This window comes from Pecten maximus, chromosome 5, assembly GCF_902652985.1.
Source record: "Pecten maximus chromosome 5, xPecMax1.1, whole genome shotgun sequence".
Classification (NCBI taxonomy): Eukaryota; Metazoa; Mollusca; class Bivalvia; order Pectinida; family Pectinidae; genus Pecten; species Pecten maximus.
The window spans coordinates 51,243,460-51,251,536 of NC_047019.1; positions in this window are offsets into that span (position 1 = coordinate 51,243,460).

Consider the following 8,077-nt stretch of genomic DNA (forward strand, 5'->3'; position numbering starts at 1 on the left):
GGTAATTGTATCACTCTATTCACGTTAAAACCGCGCATTCTTATCCATGTTGTGTTTCTGTCTTGTTCTCATGATTATGAAATCAATCAACTTCACAAATTATGGGGGGGGGGGGGGGGGGGGGGGGGGGGGGAATTGCCCCTGCAAAATTAATTCTGCCTAGGCAAAAATATTTAATTATGACATCCTTCCCACGCCATATATATTGGGTGTATCGATAGACGAGGCGATTACCTGTTTGTGACTCAAATTAAGTCAGTGACTCAAAATAGATCAGTGACTCAAGCTAGATCAGTAACTCAAAATAAATCAGGACTCACAATAGATCAGTAACTCAAGCTAGATCGGTGACTCAAAAAAGATCAGGACTCACAATTGATCAGTAAGTCAAGCTAAATCAGCGACTCAAAATAGATCAGTGTCTCAAAATAGATCAGTGTCTCAAAATAGATCAGGACTCACAATAGATCAGTAAGTCAAGCTAGATATGTGACTCAAAACAGATCAGTGACTCAAATAAGATCTGTGACTCAAACTAGATCCTCAACTCAAATAGATATGAAGCTCAATTAAGCATTTATTTGCTTGTCAATTTTTCTTAAAATACAGAAATATTCAATATTGACGAACATTATAACAAATTAACACAATTAGCCAAATTTGATGCTTACTGGGTTTTTTTTTTTTTTTTTTTTTTTTACATATTATTTACCATACATTTTATGCAAATTGAATTACATGCTTTTAGCAGTTAAATACAAACTCCTATTTGTGTGTTTGGTATTAGTTCCAATGTAATGATATTTCTGCATTTAAAAAGAAAAGCAATAAAGCAAAAAGCAAAATAGAATAAACTATTAACCGTAAAGTGTAAGCAATATTGATAGTATTTTTTTCAATGTAATACCTCAGTTGAACATTTTTAACACACAGGTGCTGTTTATGTTTTTAGATTGTCGTACTACTGTTTATGTTTTTAGATTGTCGTACTACTGTTTATGTTTTTAGATTGTCGTACTACTGTTTATGTTTTTAGATTGTCGTACTGCTGTTTATGTTTTTAGATTGTCGTACTACTGTTTATGTTTTTAGATTGTCGTACTGCTGTTTATGTTTTTAGATTGTCGTACTGCTGTTTATGTTTTTAGATTGTCGTACTGCTGTTTATGTTTTTAGATTGTCGTACTACTGGTTATGTTTTTAGATTGTCGTACTACTGTTTATGTTTTTAGATTGTCGTACTGCTGTTTATGTTTTTAGATTGTCGTACTGCTGTTTATGTTTTTAGATTGTCGTACTACACTTTATGTTTTTAGATTGTCGTACTGCTGTTTATGTTTTTAGATTGTCGTACTGCTGTTTATGTTTTTAGATTGTCGTACTGCTGTTTATGTTTTTAGATTGTCGTACTACTGTTTATGTTTTTAGATTGTCGTACTACTGTTTATGTTTTTAGATTGTCGTACTGCTGTTTATGTTTTTAGATTGTCGTACTACACTTTATGTTTTTAGATTGTCGTACTGCTGTTTATGTTTTTAGATTGTCGTACTGCTGTTTATGTTTTTAGATTGTCGTACTACACTTTATGTTTTTAGATTGTCGTACTGCTGTTTATGTTTTTAGATTGTCGTACTACTGTTTATGTTTTTAGATTGTCGTACTACTGTTTATGTTTTTAGATTGTCGTACTGCTGTTTATGTTTTTAGATTGTCGTACTGCTGTTTATGTTTTTAGATTGTCGTACTGCTGTTTATGTTTTTAGATTGTCGTACTGCTGTTTATGTTTTTAGATTGTCGTACTGCTGTTTATGTTTTTAGATTGTCGTACTGCTGTTTATGTTTTTAGATTGTCGTACTGCTGTTTATGTTTTTAGATTGTCGTACTGCTGTTTATGTTTTTAGATTGTCGTACTGCTGTTTATGTTTTTAGATTGTCGTACTGCTGTTTATGTTTTTAGATTGTCGTACTGCTGTTTATGTTTTTAGATTGTCGTACTGCTGTTTATGCTTTTAGATTGTCGTACTACACTTTTGATTTTTCCATATCCAATATAGCACAAGAGGTAGATATAACATGTCAAAGAAGGTTAAAAACGTGATTTTCTCATATTTCTTGATTGAACACCTATAGAAAGCCGGAAAGACATTGTCCAATAGTTCGATATTGGAATATATTTTTCCTTGTTACAAAGAAAACATTCTGTTCCAAAAATGTCTCGCTTTAATGTTTATTATGAGTGACTTTAATTACTTGGACAAAATAAGCCACTCCTCGCACCCCTTCCCGGACCCCAACAAAAAGCGAACAGCAAACGCCATACATATTGAGGTTTAATCAGGTTTGCTCCTCTCGAGACCTGGTGTATTATGTCGGAGGGACAAGAAGGAAGGCCATTAGTCATGCCTGTACGTCAGCTGAGAAGGTGCTGACCGCTAAGTAAGACTATCGGGATGAGGCCGTGATTTATCGGTAAACCTATTTACATCTCAGTAATTTCATTACTAGTCTGTGCGTGTCCTGGCAAGAGTGCGAGGAAACAGAGGTCGCCTGTTATCAGTATTGACAGATTTGTTTTCCAGGAACAAGTTGCTTCTAATTGAATAACGATGTTTGATCAAGTTCTATTAGTGTATACGTAACTATAGCCTTACTACATGTTATGTCTCTGTTTTATCACTAATAAACCCCGTCACAGGTCTAAAGTCTAATACAGCCTTACTACATGTATCACTAATAAACCCCGTCAAAGGTCTAAAGTCTAATACAGCCTTACTACATGTTCTGTCTCTGTTTTATCACTAATAAACCCCGTCACAGGTCTTAAGTGTAATACAGCCTATTACTACATGTTATGTCTGTTTTATCACTAATAAACCCCGTCACAGGTCTAAAGTCTAATACAGCCTATTACTACATGTTATGTCTGTTTTATCACTAATAAACCCCGTCACAGGTCTTACTACATGTTCTGTCTCTGTTTTATCACTAATAAACCCCGTCACAGGTCTAAAGTCTAATACAGCCTTACTACATGTTCTGTCTCTGTTTTATCACTAATAAACCCCGTCACAGGTCTAAAGTCTAATACAGCCTTACTACATGTTATGTCTGTTTTATCACTAATAAACCCCGTCACAGGTCTAAAGTCTAATACAGCCTTACTACATGTTCTGTCTCTGTTTTATCACTAATAAACCCCGTCACAGGTCTAAAGTCTAATACAGCCTTACTACATGTTCTGTCTCTGTTTTATCACTAATAAACCCCGTCACAGGTCTAAAGTCTAATACAGCCTTACTACATGTTATGTCTCTGTTTTATCACTAATAAACCCCGTCACAGGTCTAAAGTCTAATACAGCCTTACTACATGTTATGTCTGTTTTATCACTAATCAACCCCGTCACAGGTCTAAAGTCTAATACAGCCTTACTACATGTTCTGTGTCTAGTTTATCACTAATAAACCCCGTCACAGGTCTAAAGTCTAATACAGCCTTACTACATGTTCTGTCTCTGTTTTATCACTAATAAACCCCGTCACAGGTCTAAAGTCTAATACAGCCTTACTACATGTTCTGTCTCTGTTTTATCACTAATAAACCCCGTCACAGGTCTAAAGTCTAATACAGCCTAACTACATGTTATGTCTGTTTTATCACTAATAAACCCCGTCACAGGTCTAAAGTCTAATACAGCCTTACTACATGTTATGTCTGTTTTATCACTAATAAACCCCGTCACAGGTCTAAAGTCTAATACAGCCTTACTACATGTTCTGTCTCTGTTTTATCACTAATAAACCCCGTCACAGGTCTAAAGTCTAATACAGCCTTACTACATGTTCTGTCTCTGTTTTATCACTAATAAACCCCGTCACAGGTCTAAAGTCTTAATACAGCCTTACTACATGTTATGTGTCTGTTTTATCACTAATAAACCCCGTCACAGGTCTAAAGTCCTAATACAGCCTTACTACATGTTCTGTCTCTGTTTTATCACTAATAAACCCCGTCACAGGTCTAAAGTCCTAATACAGCCTTACTACATGTTATGTCTCTGTTTTATCACTAATAAACCCCGTCACAGGTCTAAAGTCTAATACAGCCTTACTACATGTTCTGTCTCTGTTTTATCACTAATAAACCCCGTCACAGGTCTAAAGTCTAATACAGCCTTACTACATGTTATGTCTCTGTTTTATCACTAATAAACCCCGTCACAGGTCTAAAGTCTAATACAGCCTTACTACATGATATGTCTCTGTTTTATCACTAATAAACCCCGTCACAGGTCTAAAGTCTAATACAGCCTTACTACATGTTCTGTGTCTAGTTTATCACTAATAAACCCCGTCACAGGTCTAAAGTCTAATACAGCCTTACTACATGTTCTGTGTCTGTTTTATCACTAATAAACCCCGTCACAGGTCTAAAGTCTAATACAGCCTTACTACATGTTCTGTGTCTAGTTTATCACTAATAAACCCCGTCACAGGTCTAAAGTCTAATACAGCCTTACTACATGTTCTGTGTCTGTTTTATCACTAATAAACCCCGTCACAGGTCTAAAGTCTAATACAGCCTTACTACATGTTCTGTCTCTGTTTTATCACTAATAAACCCCGTCACAGGTCTAAAGTCTAATACAGCCTTACTACATGTTCTGTGTCTAGTTTATCACTAATAAACCCCGTCACAGGTCTAAAGTCTAATACAGCCTTACTACATGTTATGTCTGTTTTATCACTAATAAACCCCGTCACAGGTCTAAAGTCTAATACAGCCTTACTACATGTTCTGTCTCTGTTTTATCACTAATAAACCCCGTCACAGGTCTAAAGTCTAATACAGCCTTACTACATGTTCTGTCTCTGTTTTATCACTAATAAACCCCGTCACAGGTCTAAAGTCTAATACAGCCTTACTACATGTTCTGTCTCTGTTTTATCACTAATAAACCCCGTCACAGGTCTAAAGTCTAATACAGCCTTACTACATGTTATGTCTCTGTTTTATCACTAATAAACCCCGTCACAGGTCTAAAGTCTAATACAGCCTTACTACATGTTCTGTGTCTGTTTTATCACTAATAAACCCCCGTCACAGGTCTAAAGTCTAATACAGCCTTACTACATGTTCTGTCTCTGTTTTATCACTAATAAACCCCGTCACAGGTCTAAAGTCTAATACAGCCTTACTACATGTTATGTGTCTGTTTTATCACTAATAAACCCCGTCACAGGTCTAAAGTCTAATACAGCCTTACTACATGTTCTGTGTCTGTTTTATCACTAATAAACCCCGTCACAGGTCTAAAGTCTAATACAGCCTTACTACATGTTCTGTGTCTGTTTTATCACTAATAAACCCCGTCACAGGTCTAAAGTCTAATACAGCCTTACTACATGTTCTGTCTCTGTTTATCACTAATAAACCCCGTCACAGGTCTAAAGTCTAATACAGCCTTATTACATGTTCTGTCTCTGTTTTATCACTAGTAAGCCCGTCACAGGTCTAAAGTCTAATACAGCCTTACTACATGTTCTGTCTCTGTTTTATCACTAATAAACCCCGTCACAGGTCTAAAGTCTAATACAGCCTTACTACATGTTCTGTCTCTGTTTTATCACTAATAAACCCCGTCACAGGTCTAAAGTCTAATACAGCCTTACTACATGTTCTGTGTCTGTTTTATCACTAATAAACCCCGTCACAGGTCTAAAGTCTAATACAGCCTTACTACATGTTCTGTCTCTGTTTTATCACTAATAAACCCCGTCACAGGTCTAAAGTCTAATACAGCCTTACTACATGTTCTGTCTCTGTTTTATCACTAATAAACCCCGTCACAGGTCTAAAGTCTAATACAGCCTTACTACATGTTATGTCTCTGTTTTATCACTAATAAACCCCGTCACAGGTCTAAAGTCTAATACAGCCTTACTACATGTTCTGTCTCTGTTTTATCACTAATAAACCCCGTCACAGGTCTAAAGTCTAATACAGCCTTACTACATGTTCTGTCTCTGTTTTATCACTAATAAACCCCGTCACAGGTCTAAAGTCTAATACAGCCTTACTACATGTTCTGTCTCTGTTTTATCACTAATAAACCCCGTCACAGGTCTAAAGTCTAATACAGCCTTACTACATGTTCTGTCTCTGTTTTATCACTAATAAACCCCGTCACAGGTCTAAAGTCTAATACAGCCTTACTACATGTTCTGTCTCTGTTTTATCACTAATAAACCCCGTCACAGGTCTAAAGTCTAATACAGCCTTACTACATGTTCTGTGTCTGTTTTATCACTAATAAACCCCGTCACAGGTCTAAAGTCTAATACAGCCTTACTACATGTTCTGTCTCTGTTTTATCACTAATAAACCCCGTCACAGGTCTAAAGTCTAATACAGCCTTACTACATGTTCTGTCTCTGTTTTATCACTAATAAACCCCGTCACAGGTCTAAAGTCTAATACAGCCTTACTACATGTTCTGTGTCTAGTTTATCACTAATAAACCCCGTCACAGGTCTAAAGTCTAATACAGCCTTACTACATGTTCTGTGTCTGTTTTATCACTAATAAACCCCGTCACAGGTCTAAAGTCTAATACAGCCTTACTACATGTTCTGTGTCTGTTTTATCACTAATAAACCCCGTCACAGGTCTAAAGTCTAATACAGCCTTTAACTACATGTCTGTGTCTGTGTTATCACTAATACACCCCGTCATCAGGTCTAAAGTCTATACCTTACATGTTGTCCTGTCTCTGTTTTATCACTAATAAAGCCCCGTCACAGGTCTAAGTCTACTAAGACTACTAAATGATCTGTGTCTGTTGTTATCCACTAATAAACCCCGTCACAGGTCTAAAGTCTAATACAGCCTTACTACATGGTTCTGTGTCTGTTTATCACTAATAAACCCCGTCACAGGTCTAAAGATCTAATACAGTCCTTTACTACATGTTCTGTCTCTGTTTTATCACTAATAACCCCCCGTCACAGGTCTAAAGTCTAATACAGTCTTACTACATGTTATGTGTCTGTTTTATCACTAATAAACCCCGTCACAGGTCTAAAGTCTAATAAGCTCTACTACATTGTTCTGTCTCTGTTTTATCACTAATAAACCCCGTCACAGGTCTGAAGTCTAATACAGCCTTACTACATGTTCTGTCTCTGTTTTATCACTAGTAAACCCCGTCACAGGTCTAAAGTCTAATACAGCCTTATTACATGTTCTGTCTCTGTTTTATCACTAGTAAGCCCGTCACAGGTCTAAAGTCTAATACAGCCTTACTACATGTTATGTCTCTGTTTTATCACTAATAAACCCCGTCACAGGTCCTAAAGTCTAATACAGCCTTACTACATGTTCTGTGTCTGTTTTATCACTAATAAACCCGTCACAGGTCTGAAGTCTAATACAGCCTTACTACATGTTCTGTCTCTGTTTTATCACTAGTAACCCCGTCACAGGTCTAAAGTCTAATACAGCCTTACTACATGTTCTGTCTCTGTTTTATCACTAATAAACCCCGTCACAGGTCTAAAGTCTTAATACAGCCTTACTACATGTTCTGTCTCTGTTTTATCACTAATAAACCCCGTCACAGGTCTAAAGTCTAATACAGCCTTACTACATGTTCTGTCTCTGTTTTATCACTTAAAAAACCCCCCACAGGTCTAAAACAAAACGCCTTACGTTCTGTTTGTTTTTTTACTAAAACCCCGTCACAGGGCTAAAGCTAATACAGCCTTTCTCATGTTTTGTCTCGTTTTATCCCAAAAACCCGTCACAGGCTAAAGTCTAAAACACCTTTTCTACATGTTTTTCTGTTTTATCACTAATAAACCCCCGTCACAGGTCTAAAGTCAAAAAGCCTTATACATGTTCTTGTCGTTTTTCATAATAAACCCCGTCACCGGTCTAAGTTAAAAAAACCTTACTACATGTTTTGTTTTTTTACTAAAACCCCTCACAGGTCTAAATTAAAAAGCCTTTCTACTGTTTTGTCAGTTTATAAATAACCCCCTCACAGGTTTTTAAAATCTAATAGCCTTCTCTG